Genomic DNA, 26,829 nt, shown 5'->3' with positions numbered 1-26,829 from the left:
GTAGGGAGAGTAGGGAGCAGGCTGAATCGAGCCTTGAGAGGTGGAGGTACGCACTGGAGAGAAGGGGAATGTTAGTCAGTAGGAGTAAGACGGAGTACATGTGCGTAAATGAGAGGGAGGGTGGTGGTATGGTGCAGTTGCAAGGAGTTGAGGTGGGGAAGGTGGATTGGTTTAAATACTTGGGATCAACTGTCCAAAGTAACGGAGAGTGTGGGAGAGAAGTGAAAAAGAGAGTGCAGGCAGGATGGAGTGGGTGGAGAAGAGTTGCAGGAGTGATTTGTGACAGAAGGGTAGCTGCAAGAGTGAAGGGGAAAGTATACAAGACGGTAGTGAGACCAGCTATGTTGTATGGTTTGGAGGCGGTGGCGCTAACAAAAAGACAGGAAGCAGAGCTGGAGGTGGCAGAGTTAAAGATGCTGCGATTCTCGTTGGGAGTGACGAGGATGGATAGGATAAGAAATGAGTGTATTAGAGGGACAGCGCAGGTAGGACGGTTTGGAAACAAAGTGAGAGAGGCGAGATTGAGATGGTTTGGACATGTGCACAGGAGGGAAACGGAGTATATCGGGAGAAGGATGTTGAAGATGGAGCCGCCAGGCAGGAGGAGAAGAGGAAGGCCAAAGAAGAGGTTCATGGATGCGGTGAGGGCGGACATGCGGGTGGTTGGAGTGTCAATGGAAGATGTGGAGGATAGAGCGAAATGGAGACAGTTGGTCCGCTGTGGCGACCCCTAACGGGAGCAAGCCGAAAGAGGAAGAAGAAGATTTGTTGGGTAGATCGGTTTCTTCACATTTTGGGATTAAGACTGTTGCCTTCTGTGAACCATTCATCCATTGTTTGTTCCCCTTGGATGAGTTCGTTCAGTGATCAAGCGTAGTGAGGGTGGAGTTGCTTTAACCAGAGGTTTGTAATCCCGTCCGGGCCTGGACATTTGAAGTTTGGCACTTCTGCAAGATGTTTTCTAATTTTCGCTTCATCAATTGCCATTAGGTGCATTTCCTGTAGCTGTTGCATTTTCATTTCTAACTGTCATATCCAATCTGCTTCCTTGTTGTGTTCGTTTTTTGTCTTCAAATATACTTTTCCAAAATTTTTCTTGGTCCTCTTTTATTCTGGGGAGTTGTCACATTTTGTTGTGTACCTGGTGGTGTTCATTTATTCTTTAGGTATTTGGAGGATGCTTTGTTTTCTAGTTCCTGTATTGGCTGTTCTTTTTGTAGAGATTTTAAAATATGTTCTCCTGTATGGATCCTCATATGTATTTTAAAATGGCCCTTTTGAGTGAAACTCTTGTCACATCTAGAACATTTCTCAGAACACTCTCCTGTGTGGATCCTCATATGCTTATTGCAACTGCCTCTCAGAGAGAAAGAATTGTCACAGACAGAGCATTTATAAGGATATTCTCCTGTGTGGGTAATACGATGGCAATCCAAGCTCATGTTAGGAGAAAAGTCTTCATCATAAACAGAGCATTTCTAAGGATGCTCTCCTGTGTGGATCCTTGCATGCATTTTCAAATGGTCTTTTCGAGAGAAACCCTTATCACAGATGGAGCATTTGTAAGGTCGCTCTCCTGTATGAATTCTCAAATGCTTATGGAAGTCGCATTTTTGAGAAAAACCCTTATCACAGATGGAGCATTTGTGAGGATACTTTCCTGAATGCATCATCATATGCATGTTAAAACTGCCGTTTTGAGAGAAACCCTTATCACAGAGAGAGCATTTGTAAGGACGCTCTCCTGTATGGATCCTCATATGCCTCTGGAAAGCACCTTTTTGAGAGAAACCTTTATCACAGACAGAGCATTTGTAAGGACGCTCTCCTGTGTGAATCCTCATATGCATTGTCAAATAGCTTTTTTGAGAGATACCCTTATCACAGATGGAGCATGTGTAAGGTCGCTTTCCTGTGTGAATCTTCTTATGCATTTTCAAATAGCCTTTTCGAGGGAAATCCTTATCACAGATGGAGCATTTGTAAGGTCGCTCTCCTGTGTGGATCTTCATATGCATTTTCAAATGGTATTTTCGAGAAAAACCCTTATCACAGACAGAGCATTTGTTCGGACGCTCTCCTGTGTGGATCCTCGTATGCATTTTCAAATTGCCTTTTTGAGAGAAACCCTTATCACAGATGGAGCATTTGTGAGGTCGCTCTCCTGTATGGATCCTCATATGTATTTTGAAGGTGTATTTTTTAGAGAAACCCTCTTCACAGAAAGGGCATTGGTGTGGGTGTTCTCCTCTGTGGGTCCTCATGTGTATTTTGACGCTTCTTGGTGAAGTAAAATCTACATTGCATATATTACACTTATAACGCATTTGCCTTTTGAGAACCTTTTTGGGTTTGTTCAATTTTATATTGATCTTTCTGCTGTTTTCACCAGATGTGCACTTGTATTTTGAAGGTCGTGAGTCTTGTTCTTGGGATTGTTTCTTCAAAATAGACATCTTCTTCACTGTAACACTGCACCTGGACCTTATCTGCCCAAATGGACTTCTTGATTGTTCTACAAAAACAAAGAACAAGTTATTTTTCATGTTTTTTTTGTCAAACTCAAATTGAAAACTATTTAACGATTTCAAATTTTTTATAAACACTGAATTCAAAAGATTGAATGTTCATTTTGTCGGTTTCTGTTCACCTGTTGCAGAACAGACAGTACAGAAATTTGTCAAATGAACATCTGAATCTTCTTTTGCAGATGCATGTCTTAAAGTTTCTGAAACAGATGAATCGTGTCGTCTGGATTCCACATTTACAGGATAGACTTCACCTGAATACAATGAAGGACAAGAAGTTTAAAACACTGCCAAATAAATAGAAATCCGCTCAATAGGTAGTATGCAATCGACGTCAATTCTGCTGTTCGAACGAGGCTCCATAATGCTAAAGCATTATGGGGGATGAATCAAGGTGTTTACAATGAAAAATATACAGACAAACTGGTGTGTGGCAACCATTTCAGAAGTATTTCCCCATGATTGACTCGTTATTACCATAAATTGGTGTATATAAGCTGCACGATAAATTTGCGAACCCTCGTGTTGACTTATGGTTTGGAGACTTTACACTTGCTGATCGAAGTTGTCACTGCCAAATGTTGCATCAATCTCATTAAAGCCAAGTTATCCAAACTGGATTGTTTGTGTTTTTCTGTTATATCCTATCAAAAATGTAATCCTTGTATAATGATGCATGAATGCTAAAAAGGCCTTTTGCGCCCATGCTGTGTGTAGTTTCAAAAGGGAGGGTTTGATGCAGTAATGTGTCCCATTTCTCAAAGTCGCAATAGTCGCTCGCTTACGCTCACTCATATTTCTCATTTTCAAACAGGAATACATTACCTCGTTAAACACCTCCCTTTTGACACTACTCCCCTGCCTGGGGCTGGCGCTTCACCTTCCTTTTACATGATCATTTCTTGAAACCAAATGGAGTAATCAAATAGAGATCATACAAATATTTGTGTTTTATTTTCGGGAATAACTTAATTTTCTTCGAACACATTACCATCAAGTATTACCTGAACTTGGTTCATGCTTTAAATATATTCTGTTGAGCAGAGATGAAAAATGACATAGCTGTATTAAATCTCTTGTCTGAGTATGTCAATTTGGACTTAGTGGGAAAATTTCTAAGTTGAATCATCATCTGGGAAAATTACCAAGTTGAGTAAGACAGTCAGCATTGTTCGTTTTCCTGATTTTCTCAGCCACACTAGTTGATGATAAATGTTGCTTCTGGGACGCCCATTCAAATGAATGGGGAAAAAGGGAAAAACTATCTCAACCAAGCCCTAAAAGCTCAAAATGGGAGACTCACTTCCTCCTCCTCCCATACAAGCAAATTAAAAATTGAGACTTACTGATTAAAGCACTTCTTCCCCCCACCCCCCCCCAACATAATCAATCCTTTCATATTTTCTTTATACTCAAAGAGTGAACCAACGAATAGTTTTTCATGTTCTACTTTAGGGCATAACTTAATTTTCTTTTAACATTCATTTCCATTGAGTATATTCACAAATAATAACTTGGAACTTGGTTCTTGGTTTAAGTATCTTTGTTGAGCAGAGATGAAATGATAAACTTCTCTTAATTCTCTTATCTGACCATCTCCTGAGCCACATATCATTTTTCATAAACCACGCCCACTTTTCATAAGCCGTGCCCACTTTCCCACAAGCCCGCCCACTTTTACACAAGACACGTCCACTTCCCCAAGCCACGCCCACTTTTCCTAGGCCACGCCCACTTCCCACAAACCATGTGCACTTTTTATAAGCCTCGAACCCACTTTCCCTAAGCCCCACCCACTTTTGTAAGGACCACCTCCTCTTACATCATTTCCAGTTAAGCTGTGACTCACAAGGCTTTCCCAGGATTGCCCAGGGAATTTCCAAAGGAAACCACACCCAGCCATTCTTATATAAAGGCTTGAAACCCAGACTGAATTTAAACATATTGGGTGGTCGCTAGACTACCGTTATTAACAGGTTTTTTGTCTGTTGGGTAGTCGCTAGACTAACGTTATTCTCAGGTTTTCCGTCTGTCTGTATGTTTGTGTGTAATGGACAGCTCTGGAGGCCAGAGGAGTCAACTGATTTTGATGAAACTTGACAGGTAGGTTAAGACCAGGATCTAGTTGAACGCTTTTGAGCACCGTTGCTATGGACGCCACCGTTGCCTCGCAACGGGACTTTGAAATTTTTGAAAAATCCTAAAAAATATATTTTTTTGAAAATCAAAAATCGGCTGCATCGCTTTTATGCGCACTATAATCAACCTCTTTGTCAAAAAATTTCAGCCCGATCCATTAAAAACTGTATGACTACTATGCAATTATATAGCGACCACCCATGTCGCCCACCGGCTTGTTTTTACTTTTCCTGAGAATGGACTGCTGTGCTGAGCTTGATTGGGATGACTTTGGAGTTCCTTGGAGTTCTACTACTTGTATGGAACTCAACCTTCAAGTTGATGAACTGGATTCAAACCTCTTATCCATTGAGGTAAGATTTTCTTATAATATTTAAAGATTAATTTATACATATAATAATCTTACATTTAATTAATACATTGTTATTTCAATCACAGGAAATTGTATCTGAGACACAAAATGAAAATACTGATTTTGGCACAACTTGGGGTGAAATTGTTGGTTTGGTTGAAGACCTTATGAGCGACGAAGACCCACAGAACGAGCTCTACCTTGATGACCCAGCCAAAGAGTTATACCTTGGAGACCCGCAAAATCCTGAAAAATAGTTTTACATCGATGATACTCATTGTGAGTTATCAAGGCAATACCCACTGTACAAGTTATACCTTGATGAGCCAGAATATAAGTTTTACCTCGAAGACTCATAATTTTTTTAAAAATCAGTAAATGAGTTCTGCCTTGATGGTTTAAATAACTACCTTGGAGACTCGGGAAAAGGGTTCTGCCAAGATGGTTCTAAATATGGAACCTACCTTGGAGACTCACAAATTTTGAAAAAAAATCAGGAAATGAGTTATCCCTTGGAGACTTTGTAAGTTGGTTTTATTTTGGAGACTTGAAATGTGGGTTCTGCCTTGATAACTCACAATGTGATACATATTGGGGATCTAAACCTATCGATGTGGTTCTTTGTTGGATGGTGCTTGATGAGAGCAATATCAAGAAAGTTCTGGGAAGAAAGTGCTGGAAAGTTCTTACTTCCCCTCTCTACTTCATCAAACCTGTAAGCCTTAAAAGACAGAATTGGAAGAAGAGAAGAAAAAAAACATTAAAAAAATTGTTGAAATACACATTAAAAAAAAAATGTTGGGCTAGGGTTGGGATTTTGAATGTGAGGGTTAGGGTGGGTTAGGGTTGGGTTGGGTTGGGATTTTGAATTTTAAGGTTAGGGTGGGTTAGGGTTGGGTTTGCGCTCGGTGGGTTAAGGATGGTTTGGGTTGGGATTTTGAATATGAGGGTTAGGGTGGGTTAGGGTTGGGTTGGGATTTTGAATATGAGAGTTAGGGTGGGTTTGGTTTGGGATTTTGAATGTGAGGGTTAGGGTGGGTTAGGGTTGGGTTTGGATTTTGAATGTGAGGGTTAGGGTGGGTTAGGGTTGGGTTTGGATTTTGAATGTGAGGGTTAGGTTGGGTTAGGGTTGGGTTGGGTTGGGATTTTGAATGTGAGGGTGAGGGTGGGATAGGGAAGGGTTGGGTTGGAGTTGGATTAGGGTTTTAGGTTTATGTAAGCGTTAAGGTTGATTATGCTCCCTGTTATATTCTCATTCTCTCTCTCTCTCTCTCTCTCTCTCTCTCTCTCTCTCTCTCTCTCCCTGTCTCTCCCTCTCTCTCTCTCTCTCACTCTCTCTCTCTCTCTCTCACACACACACACACACACACACACACACACACACACACACACACACACACACACACACACACACACACACACACGTTAAGCCTTGACTATGTAATTGAGGATTCTGTGTTTGGGGTTCACAGATCTAAGAACATCCCCTATTATGCACACACACCAACAAACAAAAGTTAAGCCTTGACTGACTATTCAGTTGAGGATTCTGTGTTTGGGGTTCACAGATCTCAGAACATCCTCCTTTACACTCACACACATTATACATAGTATTGTTTATTTGTTATTATTTTTAATTTTATACCTCAGCAGATACCCTCGACTATACTCGAAAGAGGTGTATAAGTGGAGGATTGTGAAAACCTATTGCTCCCATGAGTATTATCTGCTTAGTTTTGTCTTTTGTAATTCCTGTGAATAAAATGAACCTAAAATCTCTTCCCCCTCCAAATCACATAATTTGTAAGTCCAAGGAACTGTAATGACTACATCAACAATTGTAAAAAGTTCATTTGTCTATCGCTTAGCATAACCTTTTTCAAAATGAGATTTCCACCTGTATATTCTTACTATATCACCAACTTTGAACTTGGACTTTATGTCATTAATCTCTTTCATATTTTAACTTTGTAAATGTTTCCAAAGGTTTCATTTTCATTGAGGTATGGATCGTATCATTGTACTTATCTTTGATGTCATGAATTAGAGATAACCATTCTTGAGAACCGAGTTGAGTGAACTTTTTATATAGTCTCTTTTAAAGTGTGATTTAATCACTCAATATCAACCGCTTTTCCTTCATTAAATGTGATGTACAATGTAATGCTGTTATTTTAAAGAAAATTAATAAATGTTTTGTTGTAGAAATCTGTACCCTCATCAGTCCACAATTTTTTAGGTTTTCTCTTGCTTTTATTAAATATCCGTTGAAAGGCTAACATAAGAATATTTACCTGTTTTGTTTTTCAAAAGGGACAACCCATGCATATCTACTCCTCAAATCAATAACAGTTAAAACATACTTGTACCCCTTATCATTATTGAGTTAATTCAAATCAGCGGACCAAATATAATCAATTTCCTTGGAATAAATCTTCCTTCTATTAAATTTTGTGATTATTGGTTAATGTAATTCATCAGCTAATTGCTCTTCAATCTTAATGACATCATGAGAGCCGATAAATCTTTTGAATTTCCAAGCCCAAGTTTTAATTAAGCACTGATCATCTTCTTCATGATGAACCTATCAAGTTTTTCTCTCAAGGTTGGATTTTTGATTAAAGATAAATTAATACAACATTTCTCAATCCGCTTCGTGTTTTTCTTCCAATGTCGTGCTATTTCCATAATCAATATTGTGGCTCATGCACACTTCATCAACCCTATTGAGAGGTTTGCTCCACGGTTTGGGATTGTCAGCTTCATCTAATATTTTATTCAAGTTTGTTCCTGGACCACAGAAAGAATACCCTGGGAGATGTAATTCCCCTGGTACTCCAGTTGTTGTAAATTTACTTCCTGATAAAAACTTGGGTATATCTCCCCCTCGTTTGTGTTTGGTGATGAATTTACTCTTTTTAGAGCACACACCGAACATGTGCCTTTTTGTATAACCCTATTATTTTTACTTTTAACATACAAGATATTTTCACTCTTGGTTTTCTTTTTACATTTGAGACAACAACTCATTTATTTATGTGAAAAATTCCGACAGAGTGCTAAAACCTTTTTAGTTTCCAACATGCACATTTGAATCTTAATTTTTAAAACATAAAGAATCCTTAGAAATATCTTCACTCTCTCTCGTCCATTTATTTAACAAACAAAATGTAAATCTTTAATCAAAGTCAATTACAGCATCATCAATAATATAATCTTTTCCTTCTTTATCTCCACTTTCTCGTTTAAATCTTCTCCCTGAAATTACTGAAATCGATGTTAATACTCTTGACGCAGATATATATTTTTTACAAGACTTGTCAATTCTTTGTTTTCCTCCTCGGTGCGTTGAGAGTGATTTATTTTCTGTAATACCTCCAATCTTTTTTAATCTCAATGGTTTCCATATTTTTATATTTATTCATTCTCTCTCTTTCCTCCTTCTCCCTCTCCTCCTTCTCTCTTCTCCCTCTCCTCCTTCTCTCTCTTCTCTCTCTCCTCCTCCTCCTCTCTTGCCTCAGTTTCTTCATCAACTCCTTCCTCATCCCTTACTATCCTAGAACCACTTTCACTCGAAAGAATATCATACATGTATTCATCTGGATTCTGTGATACTCTTGTATCCATAATTATTTTTCTCATAATAGGAAACTAATAAGATTTGTTGATGATTTCTAAAAGCGTTTTATATTTCCTCACCTTGAGAAGTTCATTTATATTTAATATTTTAATCAAATCTCTCTTTGTGGGTTTTTTTTAAATATCAGTATAAGGCCAGTTATTAATTGAAAATGCCTGTGTCTAAGTTCCAATTCATAAGGAATGTAAAATCTAACACCCTTTTCTTGTAGGTATCCTAGAATGCAAAAATTATAACTTTATTGAAGCCTTCTTGCTGTTATTTATGTATCAGAAATATATAATAGATTTATATTATGACACGTAATACCACCCCATCTTCCTGTTGTTAAATCAGCTTGTTTTCCTCGGCTTTGTATAATTATCCAATTTCCTTCCTTCTTTGTAATATAAACGATTGCTTCACCATCATCCCTCCTGATTCTTACCAAGAGGGTAATATTCTTCTTTACGAGACTGATTAAAATCGTGTAGGTCTTCTAGGTTGAATGAAAAAGACCAATTATATCCTAAATAACACATATTATACCTCCATTTCTCTATTCTCATATTATCGATACTTTCTTCCTTATAAAATTCAATACTAAGCAGATAATTGAATTTAATAAGAAGAGGTGTATGGTTTGTTGAACCAGGTGTTGTGGTTGTAAATTCTACTTGTTGAAAAAAATATGCTGTTTTATTTAAGGATATATATTGTGATAAATCACTTAATCTCACCAAGTCATTCGCGTCAGTCGGGCTTGGATAATTTATTAATTTACAAGCATTTTTCATATTAATATTTTTTGCTATACTATATTTCTGTCGTTCAGCCTGTGCCTTTGTGTAATAATTTGATAACTGAATATCCAGTTCTTGGGATACACCAAAGATAGAACCATCTTTTCCAACACAAGTCATTTATATTAGATGAAAAATAATATCATAATTTTTTTTATTTTTGTTGAGTTGAAATAACACATACAGACATAATTGACCACAACATTTGGAATTTAATTATTGGACTTGAAATGTTTGATAAACACCATTCTGTAAGAATTTTATTACTTCAACAGAGGTTGGAAGACAATAATTATCAAAACTAGAGGGGGAGCACTCGGTAGAGTGCAAAACCTCCGCCGCCAATACTGCTGGGTCAATTAAGTGAACTTGATATCCTATTCATTGTAGGTCAAAACAGAGCAGACTCGACTGAACCACGATTGAATAAACTAAACTAGATCGACGCGCATGTAGAAATGCCCCCCCCCAAAAAAAAAATCGAAATTTTTTTGATAAAGAAGGTGCAAAATTTCTGGGTTTTTTTCTCTAACAAATTTTTTTTTTTGGGGGGGGGTTAAAAATCACTTATAAGATGTAGAAATGCAAGAAAAAAATTCAAATATTTTTCAAATAATATCGAAATTTATTTTGAAAAAAAAGTTGCAAAATTTTGTTTCTTTTTTCTCTAACAAATTCATTTTTTGTTGTTGGAAATCACTGAAAAAATGTAGAAAAGCAAAAACAAAAATTAAAATATTTTTTCAAAATGGCCGCCATAGCGGCCATATTGGACTTTGGACCAAGTCCAAAATCTAATCGCATGATCCTGGGACCATACCTAACCCCCCCACCAAGTTTCATCAAAATGTGTCCAGGAGTTTTTCCGTAATACTGTTCACAAACAAACAAACAAACAGACAGGGGTGAAAACAGTAACCTCCGTCCATCTTCGATGGCGGAGGTTAATAATATTTGTCTTGACTATTAAAAATACAAACCCAAAGAGAACTGTTCCCATTATTATCTTCTCAGTTCATAATAATATTATTTGTATGTTTAGACACATTTGTTAGTTCATCTCTCATACATATAACCACATTATCAATTTTTAATTTCTTACAATATTTGACAAGTTCTAAATTTGATGTTGTATTCTTTCCAAATTATTTAAACCACTCATCAATGCTCATTTATTTATTAGAAAGATATAATCCATTACCCCTTTTAGTTAATTTTAGACCTGCTTGTGCGATAGAAGAAAGCATATTGTTACGAATCTGGAACCTATCGCACACAACATACAGGTCCTATAGCTCAGTTATTTCGGTAAGTATGTGTTTCTAGTTAGGGTCCTGTCTCTAGTCTAATGGGAATTAAATGTACGTGTGCTGTGCTATTAACTAACTATTAAAACTATTATTTTAATAGTTAGGATTTTTACACCCCTTATAACAACAACACGCCTTCACCTCGCTTCCTCCCACCATCCTCGACCGGCACCATTGCCCGCGTGCATGTCAACACGTACGTGGGCGGAGCCACGAGGACCTGACGCGTCTCTCACCCAATCCGGGGAATGTGAGGAGGTTGCCGACAGTCGACGAATATGCGCAGGCCACGCTGGAGCGACGGCACGCCCGAAAACGACGAAGGAGCAACGAATGCTTGCGTCCGTCGGCTCGAAGCGCTTCAGTCTGGTTTTTGGCACTGAGTGCATCGCACGCTTACATCCAGTCTGTCGAGTGCACGTCCAGTCTGATGGAGTGCGCGTCTCTGGCCGGGTCTGGGGCCGACTGCATCGGGCGGATCTGAGGCATCTCGCTGGCACCTAGTTCTGCGGACCACATCGCGACGCTGGTCTGGTCACTCGACTCAGCACAAAGACCACACGAGGTGGACAGGTCCGAGGCAGAATCTGGTCTTCAGCTCGCCATTTCCCTCCGAGATGGAGGCCTCAATAAAGACCACTTTGTGTCATTTTCATGTGTGTGTGTGTGTGTGTGTGTGTGTGTGTGTGTGTGTGTGTGTGTGTGTGTGTGTGTGTGTGTGTGTGTGTGTGTGTGGCGCCAGTCCAGTAAGTAGAAATTGTATAAGTGCCTTGCTGTACATACATGCCTCTTATAGTCAGATAACTCTGCTCCTTATGCGCTCCCCTCATTTCCCCGATAACTGTTAATAAATTCCCTATTTGTTAAATGTATCGGTTCGTTTTTGGCTTTCTTTTATTGGTTTAACACGGTGCATGTTGGAGAAATAGCCAGGCTGTCGCCGCTGTAAAAAGGACATTTGGACCGACGGAAGTTCAACGACCACCCACTCTGGTCGCACACGGTTTGAGTATGCTAGCGGCTAATTCCGTACGAGCATCGTCGAGGGTGAATTTCCTCGGTAGTTTGGACCACGTGGGTATTTAGGTAAATTGAAATTGGCAATCGACCCTACCCCACGTGGTCGATCTATTGGCGAACTTCGGTCCGATAAAGGACCCGTCGGCTCCGGAGTTATCCGGGGTGACGACCTATACATTCTGCGTGATCGGTGGAGTCGACCCTGCAGCTCCATCTAGCGGCCGTGCTCCCAGCCGATACCCGGCCCCTTTAACAATATCTCCAACTAATAATTTCGCTTTATCAGGTAGACTCAAATTTTTCAGCAAAATCTACAATTACACCACTTCCACTAATTTGTTTCTCCAACTCTTTGTTATGTCTTTCCAACTCTTTTTGAGCCCGTAGTTGAGCTTTTCTTTCATTGGCAGTTTTCACTGCTGCTGAAATACCACCCGTCAATGCTCCAGCTCCATTAAACTAGCAAATAAAGGAATTAGAAATGGGAGAAATCCTCCACTCATCTCTCTTATTGAATATTTCTTCAACATTGGTTTTGACATTTTAATTTTAAGTGAGGCAGTATCGTTCAAGATTTTCACCTGTTCTCTTGTAAGCAAAACATCAATTCTTACTGATCCTTTTCTCTGAATTGTATTAACGTTAATCATACAAGGCTTTTGATTTTGAAGACAAGATGATAGTTTATGAAGATTGATTTGATTAACATATACCCCAGTTGGCACTTTACTGCTCATTTATTTATCAAAAAATTATGTGAGACTAATCAGAACACCATTATCTGTATTAATCTGTTTTTGAATGTCTATAATGAAAGTATATTTTTCAGTCGTGTGCTTCATGTAATCCCCAAATTCATTTTTATTGCATAATGTAGAACAATTATCTATCCAAAAATTATTTATATCTTGCATTTAACTTGAATAAAATAAAAGTATTAGCATTGTTTCTGATAGAACGACGAGAAAGTTGAAAGTATGATTGACGAAGATAAATACAATTACAAGAAAAATGTCTCCCTCTTGTGTAGTAGCTGTCCATTACCGTTTGGTTTCTCTCATAAACACAATCATCAAAGATAACGAGGTTCTTTTTTGATTTATCCAAATCTTGGGGAGACGGTATATCATCCGTATTATCACTAAGAATACAAGTTATCGGTATTGATTTCTTTTTACATCTCTGTGTATCACAAAATAGTTGTATTATATCTTCAATGTTATAATCATTTCGGTTTTTTTGAAGTTTAAATAAACCGATTATGTCTTCTTTTTGAAGACCAGCATTAAAACGTTGTGAGAGTAGTTGATACTCTGGTTGAAAACTCGACTTTGTGAAAATTATTAAATTATCATAATCTAAAAAGTTGGGAGTCAGGAGCATCTTCAAAAGTAAGCAGGTTTTTCCGCATCCGCTTGAACCAACTATGAGACATCTTAATGAATTTGGAAGATTTTTATGATTGTTAAATTTTATCTTATTTTCCCAAATGGGTAAAAAATCATTCATTTATATATTTGGAAAACAGGTTATTTAATTTATTATTGGTTTTTTTTAGAAACTCGATATTTTATCCGAAGTTCAGGTTTAATTTCAAGATAATCCATTATTTTATTTATGCAATATCTTGTGTTGATATTTCCCTGAAAATGACAATCATGAATAATATATAACAACAATCCTTTGAACATTTCCCTAATACATTCTGTTTCTTCCCTTGTAAGGAAAGGTGTGTTATCACCATCATACTTTACATTCATTTCTCTAATCAATCTTGTAAAGTAATTCATTTTTGGTGTAAATCTAAAATAATTATTTTCCTTTTTAAATTATTTATTATCATTAATTAGAAGATAATCACAGAATATACATTGTTTATAGGCTTTTGACTCTGTGTTTAATCCCACTCAATCACACGCAGAACAATTCTCAAATTTCTCATATGGAGAATCAGGGAAGTCTAGCATATTTACAAAGTAAAACTTTTCTTAAACTTAAATTCATCTATACTTTCAGTTGAGTATTGACTCATCTTTAATAATATTACCATCGATATCTAAATAACTTTTTTTCATTAACTTTTTTTTTTTTTTTTTTCATCGCTAACTTTTTTTCATTAACAGATTCAACTACAACATTTTTCATATTAAAGGTATTTTTTTATATTTTTCATTCCTCTTTTTTCCCGCCTTTGGAATAAACTTCCTCACTCTATTCTTTCCCATTCTTCCCTCCAGGCTTTCAAAACAGCTGTTCACCACCACCTCTTATCTTCCACCATCCAAATCCTCGATCTTTTCTACCCCCGATAATCCACCCAAGCCCACTTCCTTCAATTCCCCTGCTTTCCTTCCTGAAAGTCCCTGTAATGTCCATCTTCTCTTCGCCATGTTCCCCATCCCATCCCCATCCCTCTCCCTTCCAGATTTCACCTAATGTGTCTGTTCCCCACTGTTTTGTCCCTTCCACTCCCACCCCTCTTGTCTCATGCCCCCTTGCTGTGAGTTGTGTGTTAGCTCTCATATGAACCTCAACAAGGTATACAAAAAAAAAAAACGTAATTTTAAAATGATCCTTAACTACTATTGAACGAAATGTCATTTCACCTGATATATTAACATCTTTTATTTCATCAGGATTTACATCTTTAGGGTTGTTGAAAAAAAATACAAATTTCTCCTAGCATATTACAGATGGTCTTATCTTTTCTTTCTTAAGCTTCAACCATAAGGTTTTTATTTTCTGATAGTTTTTCTTGTTTCATTGCTTTTTCTAGTTTTGAATATATTACCAGAAGGAGAGGAGAAACTTTTGTTTGAGATATTTTAATTGATGTTCTTCCAGGTATAGTAAAAGCCCTTCCACTGAAGGAATTTAATGAACTCAGATTAATTTACCATAATTGTTTTTATCCAATCGTTGTTATATTTATCTTTGTTCAATTTTACATCCTTGACATATTTCTCAGTATCTTTTACAAATGAAGAGATTGATTGAAACTTGTCTTTTGTGTCTTGAAACATTGTATTTATTAAGTGAAAAAAGTTGGAGGATAAAATTGTTTTAAGCACAGATTCACCTGTAAAATAAACGAAATTTTCATGAAGAAAATTTTAGTTTAAGCAAAGTTTTATTATATAAATATGGTGAATACAACGTACTGCGATGTTTGTAATCACGAATATAAACATTATAAAAAACACCTTCGAACCAACATACACACATTTAATCTATTTCAGCAAATATCTCCTCTTGAGTTGGAAAGAAAACATTGTGATATCTGCTCAAAGGATGTTTTGAAGAGTAGTTATAAGAATCACCTTCAATCACAAAAACACAAGAAAAATGAGTTTAGAGTAAAGGGAGACTATTATATTGAAAACACTGATGGGGCATTTAAAGGGCATATAAAAATTAAATCAAAAAAGAACCTCGTTATCTTTGATGGTTGTGTTTATGAGAGAAATCACAAAAACACACAAGAAAAATGAGTTTAAAGTAAAGGGAGACTATTATATTGAAAATACTGATGGGGCATTTAAAGGGCATATAAAAATAAGGATTTTTCAATTTGGAGAACCCGTTCCATCATCAATAGCTGAATCAATTGAAATAGTGAAACCTGATGTTGAAAATTTATTAAAAGAAATAAAAACTTTAAAGTTTTATATGGGAGTGAAAATGAATATGAAAAGACAAGATGAAGAACAAACTCCTTATATGAGAACAGATCTTCATTCTATAACATAATTTCAAGATTTTTTGAATAGTGGGGTTTATGAAGAATTATCAATACAAGAGGAGGATGTTGATAATACAGTGGTAGGAAGTGGATTTAATATTGAAAAAAACCGTCTTTTTAGATATACACATTCTAAAATCAAACAGTCTAAAAGCTTCTTCTTATATTGAATTTCCAAAAGAAATAAAAGTAAAGAAGGCAGTTGTTAATATTAAGAACAATGATAATAAATGTTTTCTCTGGTCTGTTCTTGCTCACTTACATCCTCCAAATTGTAATTCAGAAAGAGTAAAACAATACATTGTTACGTCTGAGGGGAGGGGTATGCATTCAAAGGGTAATTAGGATGTTTAATTAGGTATGCCACGCTGTTCGAGCTGTACCAGGATCTCGATGTAATTAGTAGCAATTCAGTGGTGATTAGTTGTCTAGTAAATGTCCATTTCTTTAAGGGGGAAATGATAATTGTCACGTAATTAGATAGGGAGACGGGTTAGGGTAAGTGTGTATGCATATCCCCTTTTAGTATTCCCTGCAGACTTGCTGTGACATAACAGGACAGTGCTGCGGATGGCTCCGCCTCTTGATCACGATTGGCAGAAGGCGATGGCAGAGGGCCAATAAAAGGGCTCGTTTGGAAGTGACGAGGACTCGAGTATAAAAAGGTTCTGTTCAGGAGAAGAAGAGAGTGAGTCATAAAAAAGAAAGCGTCTGGTCGAGGCTGTTTGTTTCGGAGCGCGCTCTCTCGTTGCGCTGGTTCGTTCCTTGATTCGTCGTGTCTCGTGGCCTTGCTGTGCCTCGTGCCAAACCTCGGTTGGCTCTGGAGTTCTGCTGGCTCGGAGTACGGGACCGAACGGTGGGCGGACCTGCCTCCCTCTCCTGCTCGCATCTTGGCGCTAGAACTGGCTCCCTGGTGGCTGTGAGCGGACTTGGGCTTACACCAGGAGGTCGACACCACCAGGAACAGCACTACGGTGGAAGGTTGGAGCTCACAGGCCAGAAACCGCGGCTCTGCACGGAAGGGCTGACGGAACCTCGGCACCACCGTGTCTCCTGCCCCTGACGAGCGCAACGACAGCTCGTCCGGCACCAATCCAGTGACTGTTACGTCGATTCCACGGGCAAGCCTGACCACTAGCTACGTTTTGTGTGTGTGTGTGTGTGTGTGTGTGTGTGTGTGTGTGTGTGTGTGTGTGTGTGTGTGTATGTGTGTGTGTGTGTACCTGGCCACTTAGAGGGTTTGAGATTTGTATATCCATTGGAATTGTTTGTGTTTCCCCCACGCCCGAACCCACACCACCTCCCGTCGAATCGCCCCCCCGATCCCTCCTCTTGCCGAGTCTTATTATCGTTCTGGTTAGAGAAATAAACATTATTAACTCAGTGAAAAGCGACTCGTGCCACCTTTCTCGTCCCGTTTGCTGGAGAGCGATTAAAACCGCCATCTTTGGGTTATAAAAATTAAACCGCCTCAATCGTTTCGGCTCTTCTACATTGGCGGGACTGTTCAAGTCCCGTGGACGTCACAATATGAAATACGAAAATACCTTGGACATTAAAGATTTTAAATTCCCAATGCCACTAACAGATATTCCAAAATTTGAGAAAAAGAATAACCTTTCTATTAATGTATATGGATTAACTAGAGAGAATAAAGTTCAGGTATTAAAAATTTCAAACATCTATAAAATGAAGAAACACACATTGATCTTTTATATTTTAGTGTTGGAAACAATTCACATTATACATACATCAATAATTTATCAAGATAAATCTTTTCTCAGGTATTCAAAACAGCAAACAAAATATCTCCTTGTAAGCGATGCCTTAATTCATTTCATACAAAAGAACGATTAGAACAACATTCAAAATATTGTAGTAATCATAAATCAGCTGTAATTACAATGCCAAAACCTGGTGAAAAGATTTATTTTGAAGATTATAATAAATCTATCATGCACCCATTTGTGATATACGCTGATTTTGAATGTATCCTTAAAAAGATAAACACTGCTTCTCCTAATCCAAAAGAATAATATACAAATAAATATCAAAAACATATTCCTTGTGGTTTCTGTTAAAATATCAAATCATCTGTTGGAGAAAAGTATAATAAACTTGAACATTATAGTGGAAAAAAGCTTCATAAGAATTTGTAAAACGATTAGAAAAGGATTGTATACGACTAACTAAATTAATGAAAGAAACAAATGAACCGATGAAATTAACCAAAGAAGAAAAATTAGAATTTAGAAAGAACAATATCTGTCATATTTGTGAGGAGGAAATTGAGGAGTCTAAACTTTGGGATCATTGTCATCTTACTGGTAAATATAGAGGTCCCGCTCATTCCTGTTGTAATCTTAATTATAAATTTCCTTCTTTAATTCCAGTCTTTCTTCACAACAGCGCCAACTATGATACACATGTATTTATAAATGAACTTTCAAAAACACGAGGGAATATTTCTGCCATAACAAACACAAGTCAAAAGCACATTTCATTTCCAAAAATGATATTCACAAAACCTTTAACTCATTAGGTTTCTAGATTCTTTCAAGTTTATGGGAACACCACTAGCCGACCTAGCATTAAATCTAAGCTCCACGGGCTCTTTTCCAAATCTTAATTCATTCTTTCCAAAAGAGGAAATTCTAACTAAAGAGGAAATTCAGATTAAAGAGATAACTCAAAGCAAAGAGGAAATTCTAATTAATGAGGAAATTAATGAAGAAATTCTAACTAAGGATGAAATTCTAATTATAAAGAAAATTCAAACAATGAATGAAATTCTAACTAAAGAGGAAATTCTGATTAAAGATGAAATTCTGATTAAAGAGGGAATTCTAACAAGGAATAAAATTCAAAGTAAAAAGAAAATTCTTACAAGTAAGGGAATTTATCCTTATGCTTAAATGGATTCATTTATGAGATTTAAAGAAACACGACTTCCTTCAAAAGAAAGTTTCTAGAATAATCTTTATGAAGAAGAGATAAGTGAAAAGGAATATAAACAGGCACAATAAATTTGGGAAATATTTAAGATAAAGAACCTTGGAGAATATCATGATTTGTATCTAAAAACAGAGGTTTTATTGTTAGCTGATGTGTTTGAAGCTTTTAGATCACTGTCATAATAAAAATTGTTATGGATTGGATCCTGCCCACTATTTCACAGTTCCTGGTTTAGCTTGGAGTGCAATGTTAAAAATGACAAAAAAAGATATAGATTTAATCAGTGATGTAGATATGGTTTTGATGATTGAGAAGTCTAAGAGAGGTGGAATATCACAAGTATGTTCAAAAAGATATGCTTAAGCAAATAATAAATATCTTCCAAATTATGATAGTGAAAAAGATTGTAATTATTTGATGTATTTTGATGCTAATAATTTGTATGGATGGGCAATGTCTCAATCTCTGCCTTATGGTAAATTAGAGTGGGTGGAAGAAAAGGATTATGAAAAGGCTTTGATGAATATTGTTATTTCTTCTCAAGAGGAATTGAATGAGGAAGAAGAAGGTTATTATTTTGAAGTTGATTTGAGGTACCCGAGTCATCTTCATAATAAGCATAAAGACCTTCCTTCTGCATGTGAGAAAGAAACCCCAAAGAAAGAATGGTTAAGTGATTATCATAAAAGTTTTAATATTAAAGGCAAATAAACAGAAAAGTTATTAACAACATTCTATGATAAAGAGGGATATGTTTTGCATCAGAGAAGGTTGAAACAGTTTTTGAGAGAAGGATTGAGAGTAGGCAAAATTCAGAGTTTTAAAATTGAAACAAAGTCCTTGGATGAAAAAGTATATTAAATTCAATACAGATATGAGAACAAATACAAAAGTAAAGTTTTAAGGGGAATTCTATAAATTGATGAAAAATGCTGTCTTTGGAAAGACAATGGAGAATGTTAGAAACAGGCAAAACATTAGATTTGCAATATCTTGGAAAGAAGCTTCCAGATTGATAAATAAACCAAGTTTTAAGAGAGAAGAGGTTTTTTCAGAGAACTTTTCTGCTATTCATATGGAAAAGGAAAGTATTGTAATGGATAAACCAATTATTATTGGAACAGCAGTTCTTGATTTATCAAAGATATTGATGTATGATTATTTGTATAATGGCTTAAAGAAAGATAATGGTGAAAATGTTTCATTGTTGTATATGGACACTGATAGTTTTATCCTAGATATAAAAACTGATGATGTTTATGAAGATATGAAGAAAAATATTGGAGTATATGATACAAGTAATTTTAGTAAGAAGAGTGAGTTATTTTCAATAAAGAATGAAAAGGTTATTGGTAAGTTTTAGAATGAGTTGGGTGGAAAAGTAATGAGTGAGTTTATTGGAATGAGAGCAAAGGCATATGCTTATAAGTATGGTGATCAGATTGATAAGAGGTTAAAGGGAATAAAAAATATATAATAAAGAAATCAATAACTTTTAGAAATTATTATAATTGTTTGGTGAATAAGAAAGAACAATGCAGGAAAATGAATACAATAAGAAGTTATAAACAAGAGATATATAGTGAAGAAGTAAATAAAAAGGCATTAGGAGCCTTTGATGATAAGAGATTTATTTTAGATAATGGAATAGATTGTGTTCCATGTGGATATTGTTTGATAGAGTGTATTGAATAGATTGTGTGTTGACGATGGGAAGATGGGTTGGGGTTTTTAAGGGTTACCGCCGAGTTTTTTCACTATATATAAATGGTCAAACCAAGTATTAATCAAACTAAAGAGTGGAGAAAATCTCAGTCTTGGTATATAAATGGAAAACATAATGAATGTGAAAAATATCAAATAAGTCTTATTGAAAAAATCACTAAAACAAAGGTAAATAAAACAAATAAGCGAATCAATTTAAAAACTAGTAAGTTTGAGGATGTAAAGAAAAAAATAAATATCCGTGAATGGACTGAAAACTTTGATGGTTATCAACTGAACAATGGAAAAACAATTTACGATAATCTCAAAATGATATGTGGCTCAGGAGGTGGTCAAACAAGAGCATTAAGAGAAGTTTCTCATTTGATAATGGCACAAAAGGGGTATCTTAAAAAATATAAAGATTCAAATGTTTTATTTTTAAATATTTTAGATGGGGATTATTGTGCAAAGAAAATTAAACTATTGAAGGAATTTGAGAATGAACAAATCTTGTAATGTTCAATGAGTGAGCTAAACAATATGCATTGGTTAATTAATAAAATTGTCCACCCATCCCTAAAAGCTCCACCCGCACATTCACCCATCCACCCATCTATTCACCCATCCACATCAAACCTCATCCACATAAACCCCTCCCAACGTCCCAACGTCCCCACGTCCCCACAAACCCCCTGCCAACACAAACCCCACCTCCCCCTCATCCCACTCCCCACCCTTCCCCACACACAACATGTTTATTTAATTTAAAAATGTTTCCCGAGGTTAAAAGACAAATAAATATACCTTGGGATAAAAAGGGGGTTTATTTTTAGGGGAAAAAATATGAATCGCTGAAAATCCCCCATTCATTTACATGGGGAAAAGTGAGCCAGAATCAATATATTCATCCTACATATATATATATATATATATATATATATATATATATATATATATATATATATATATATATATATATATATATATATATATATATATATATATATATCAGGCGTATAAAAAATAGTGTGGTAGATAAAAACATAAGAAAGGAAAAAATAACTTGCACCAAAAACTTTAACATTTTCACGCTGACGCTCACGCTCACGCTGACGCTCACACTACTGACGCTCACACCAGGGGTATCGCTATAGAACTCTGTTCTTCGAACAGGCGAGCTGAAAATGAAACACAACTGTCAAATAAAACATTGGTTGGCAAAAAATCTTGACCATAATATTTTTTTTCTAGGAAATTTTTCTTTTTTTCTAGGAAAAACTCTTACTCATACTAGTGTGGAGGAAATAATTATATTAATGTATTCTAAATTGTAATTGTGATGGTGTTTTAAAAATATAAATGTATGCTATAAGTCAAATTGGCTGTCCGTGTTCCTTCCCTTTGGCCAAGAGTCTTTTGCCCTAAATGTTGATAAAAAAAAATGGCTTGTTGTGGAGCGGTGTGACGTGGGCTGATAACAGCAAACTTTTGCCATAATTACATCATGTGCTTCTCACCTAGAAGACACGTACTGCAGTTAGAGTTAACAACCCCCACCACTCTCCCATGAAAGTATAAATGCCTTGAAATGTAATCTTGTTTTAGTGCAATCATTGTGGATGAATAGCATCTCAGTGCGTTGTACTCCTTGGGACTGACCAAGTACCAAGTAATAAATAAAACTCTCTGATGTAATGTACTTTCACGTTGTGGGAAATGAATTAATCGGTGTCTGAAAAAGTAAGAAAATAAAATAGAACCAAATAATATTGCAACACACGGGGGTTCTCAAGTTCATTGTGTGAAGTGTACGAGGGATACATTTAAAACCAAGTCGGCTAGACGTTAAGCCCTGCAAGTTAAATAGCATTCCACAACAAAGCAATAATTCTACAACGATCAGTACGAGGTTCAAGGAGAAAAATCCACATCACTAGTATCGCTTCCAGTTCCTGCATGTGCATGTGGAAAATTCATGTGCAATATACTGATATAGTGTATTGGAAATCTTGTGTTCAAATATTGTGCTATGTATTGTGGCGTATTGTGTGTCCAGCACCCGAGTCCCCGAACAATAAAACCATCATCACACTTGAACCCATTGAGATCCCATTTTCCTTTATGCTGAGGTGTTGGAGTATTTGAATGGGGGTATTCTCACACAAAAAAAAATCAGGACCATCGGTTTGGCTGGGGAGCAGGGGCCCAAGGTCAAAGGGCACCCAAAACTATAACTTTTTGAATTACTGTTTCGGAGTGATTTTACTTTACGCGATTCAGAAGATCTCGCTTTTACGAGCATTTTGATACCAAGATCAGCCAAATCGGACCACTACAACCTGTGATATGGCCTTTGGAAGATGTAGTGCTGCAGAATGGTGGAAGTATTGTGCACTTTTGGTGATAAGCATGAAACTTTGCACAGTTGTAGTGTTTTACCTACTGAACAATATTAGATATGGGGCCAACTGAATTTTTTCCAAAATGGCGGTCATTTTGAAAATGACCGCCACCATGGGCGAAATTACTGATACAACCATATAAATGAATATATTTCCTATGATTGGTTGTAAAATTGACCAGAAATGTGAAATGTCACTAACTTTTCCCTTACGGTTCACATGTTCTTCATTTCTTAACCAAGATGCCTTTCAAATTCAAAATGGCTGCTACATGATAAAATGGTGACAAAAATATGAACGTGTAATGTGGTAATTGTACCATGCATCACAGTTAACGTTCTTCCAGTTAATCTGTGTATATCGCACGCATTCATCCATTCATTCATCCTTCATATCAGTATCTCCATATCACAGTGCATGCTGTTGTTAGTTGTTGAAGCTGTGGTGGTGGTGTCGTAATCAAAATACCAACAATGGCTAAATCTTTCAAGAATTTAGACCCCAGACAACGTCCAGAAACTCCTTCAATATCTGAATCATCATCGTCGCCGATAGATTGGACAAAATGCATTTTGTGTCAAGAGATATCAAAAGAACCACTGCGATGCCCAGCTGATTCAAAGAGGACTGATATTGACATTGGTACACTTTATGAAAATCTTGCAGGTAATTTGATAAGATTCAAAGAGCTTCAGAGTCTTTCAGATAATATAAACTTATCAAGGTTGGAGAATGGAACAGGAGTTGCTTCAATTCTAAAGTTGAATGCAGCTAAATGGCACAAAAAATGCAAGGATAAGTACAACAATACCAAACTTCAACAGGTAGAAAACAGGAAAAGAGATGAGTGTGAAACCAACAGTGACTCGCCAAAAAAAAGTCACTCGCTACAGCAGTGGTGGTGCAGCCAGGATATCGCAAGACACTTGCTTCTTTTGTGGTGAAAAATCAGATGAACTCCAAAAGGCATCGACGGAGAAACTAGACAGAAATGTTCGGCGATGTGCAGAAATTGTGCGAGACCATATGTTAGTTGCCAAATTGAGCGCTGGAGATATGATGTCCCAATATGCAATGTACCACAGCAATTGCTTAAAAACACTCCACAAGAAAGCAGAGTCAGTGAATTGCTCTGACAGCGGAGAAAGTTCTTCTGATAAACAACTGCACGGCATTGTCCTGGCGGAGCTGCTTTCGTATATTGAAGACTGTCGTGCAGAAAGCATGGAGAATGACGTGGCACCGGTGTTCAAACTAGCAGATTTAAATCAGATGTACACTTCAAGACTAAATGACCTGGGAGCAGACACATCTACTCGAGAACACTCGACCAGACTGAAAGTACGAATATTAGCGAACATACCAGACTTACAAGCCCACAAAAGCAAGGCAGGAACGTTCTTATTGCTTTTCAGGATGACATCGGACTGGCACTAAAGAGGGCATTTGAAAGTGACTTTGACGAGGAGGCTATCGTCTTGACAAAGGCAGCTGAAATCGTTCGTAAGGACATTCTGAAGCTTGAAAAGTCTGTATTTATGGGGGAATTCTCCCAGGAGTGTCAGCACCAATCCGTTTCTAAGTCTCTGACGACCCTCGTTGGGATGATAATGGGTGGATCAGACATAGTGCAGCAATCAAGCAATGCCACTGATACCCAGGCGATACTAACTGTCTCGCAGTTTATATGCCAAAATGTCATAATTCGACGTCGTGAAGGATCCACCTCTCACGACCACAGTGTGGATCGTGAGACACCCCTGCCTACTTACGTCAGACTCCTCATCCATGCCAGGACAAGAAAGCATGAGTTAATTGACAGCATGTATGACCTTGGGCTCTCCGTATCATATGACAGAGTACTTACCATTTCAAAGGATTTTGGTAATGAAGTTTGTGCAAGATATGAAGCAGAACATGTTGTTTGTCCTGCAAACTTACGCCATGGTCTATTCACCACAAGTGCAGTTGATAACATAGACCACAATCCTACTTCCACGACTGCTCAAGGGGCATATCATGGCACAGGAATCCCTCTTTCAGCACCCGAACAACGATGTCCATGGAGTAGAGAGAGACACAGAGATCCTTCGGCAAAGTGAGTCTAAAGAGAAGACCTTATCAGAATTGCCAGAGGAATACACCAGCATACCACCGGCTTCTCTACATACAAAAGAACCAACAGTACCAGAAGTTTCGGTTCTCCCGCCTGCTTCATATGAAGGAATGTATGCAGCACTGCAGGACAATTCCAGGTGAGTTCAATATGTTCTAGTAGTAGGACCTCGCTTATTGTGCATCTTCCAACACTTATATTTATTTATATTTCGAATATTAGTAGATTATTGTGAATGTGAACACTGAGCTGTCGCACTGTTTGTGCCTATATGCTTATTTCTTGTTGCTTTATAGATGGCTCAGTCATGTGAAAGACATAGTTGAGTCTCATGATAACATTGCGCAAGATACGGAGGTCTCCTGGGCAGCATTTCATGCCAGCAACATAGAAAACGATTCAGCAAACCCAACAGATATCAGCTCACTGCTTCCACTCTTCGCAGAGAAATCAAATTCTCCTGCTGTGATACGTCACGCTATGAATATAATCAAGCAGAATGTTGAATTTCTAAATCCTGGTCAGACTCCTGTCATTGCTTTTGACCAGCCATTGTTTGCACTCGCAAAGCAGATCCAATGGAACTGGCCAACAACTTACGGAGAAGGCAAGATTGTAGTAGTGCTTGGGGGCCTTCATATAGAAATGGCTGCATTCAAAACCATCGATGACTGGCTAGATGAAAGTGGATGGACCAGTGCTTTAGCAGAGGCTGGTGTAGCTTCTCCAGGCACAGCTGACCCTTTCCTCAAGGCATCCCACTTGACAAGGACAAGACATGCCCATCAGATTACGGCTAGTAGTCTATCCATCCTGATGCACAGAGCATATGATGAATATGGCAGGAGCTTGGCGGCTGATGAAATGCCACAAGCATTTGAGGCCTGGCGTAACAAGCGTATAGCTGAAAGTCCACAGTTTAATTACTGGTCTACAACATTGGAATTTGAGCTGACTTTTTGAGCTTTGTAAGATCTCTGCGAGAGGGCAACTTCAAGCTCTACATTGAAGCTCTGGATCAGCTTATGCCCTGGTTCTTCACCCTTGATCACCTGCACTACAGCCGTTGGCTACCAATTCATTTGCGTGACATGATTAATCTTGGGAGGATGTACCCTGACGTCGCAACACAATTTCAAAGTGGCAAATTTGTCGTAAAGAAGACCCACCGGTCATTTTCTTCCATAGCCATTGATCAAGCTCACGAGCAAAATAATTGTATCGTGAAAGGCGACGGAGGGGCTATAGTACTTACAGAAAACATATCACAACTAATGCGGTAGATAGTGGCAGGACCAGAAATGGCACGAGTGATCGGAGAATTTAACGACTCTGTAGAAAGCATCAGGGAGAAACAGAGCAAGGGGCCGGATATCAAACACCATGAACAAATGAAGTCTGTGCAGAGCCCATTTGCCAAACAAGTGCGTGCTCTCTGTCATACAATCCAGGAAATGGCTAACCCATTTAAAGAACAAGCCAGTGATCCGTTGGTTCTTGACACAAGAGATATTGTGGGAGACGAAGTAGTGACAACAGTTCGCTACATACAAATGCTTGGAAAGGAGCAGTATGCTACCTTTGTAAAAGAGCGCCTGGGCGATAGATCTAAGTCTCTGTTCAGCCCACTGAAGAGAAACAAACTGCCATTGTTCAGCTTCCCTCAGTCTAAATTGAAGTCCAATGATCAGCAGCAGATTACATCGCTGAAGAAAACATGTGCCCTCTTCTCACAGTTGTGTGTCCTGGCAAGTCTTTGATGGAGACATTGAGGAGTTCTTTTGCCATGAAAATCAATGTTATCCACCATCATTGTCCAAATTTGGAGAGTTGCGGTCAGGGACAAAGGCTGACCTAGTCAAGTGCTTTGAGTAAACTTACCCTACTCCACTGGAACAGGTTCCTGAGGTTGATGTCATTCTCCTAGATGGCGCCGCTATGATTAACATGTTGAAACCAGGCCCTGCCAAAACCTTCCATGAATACTCCAAGTGCATTTTCCTGCCCTATATTCAGACCCAGCTTACGAAAGCCAGCAGAGTAGACATTGTCTGGGATGAATATATTCCAAATAGTCTCAAAGCAATGACGAGGAAGAAGCGTGGAACAGGTACACGAAGACGTGTTCAACCAAAT

The 26,829-nt window shown here is 37.6% G+C and overlaps 1 pseudogene across 1 annotated transcript in view; it reads right to left on the bottom strand.

Moving 5' to 3' along the window:
- Positions 1-1,575: 1,575 nt before the first annotated feature.
- The window catches only part of LOC147028954 (uncharacterized), a 65,890-nt pseudogene continuing 40,636 nt past the window's right edge, over positions 1,576-26,829 (bottom strand). The window contains exons 4-5 of the transcript XR_015057781.1: positions 2,651-2,782; positions 1,576-2,515 (exon numbers count right to left, since the gene is read on the bottom strand). The product of XR_015057781.1 is annotated as an uncharacterized LOC147028954 (transcript). The remainder of the gene's footprint in view (positions 2,516-2,650; positions 2,783-26,829) is intronic.

Source organism: Eptatretus burgeri, chromosome 4, assembly GCF_056783735.1.
Source record: "Eptatretus burgeri isolate ZD-2024b chromosome 4, Ebu_testis_v1, whole genome shotgun sequence".
NCBI lineage: Eukaryota > Metazoa > Chordata > Myxini > Myxiniformes > Myxinidae > Eptatretus > Eptatretus burgeri.
The sequence above is the reverse complement of the archived record's forward strand: the minus strand, read 5'-3'. Positions and strand labels throughout refer to the sequence as shown.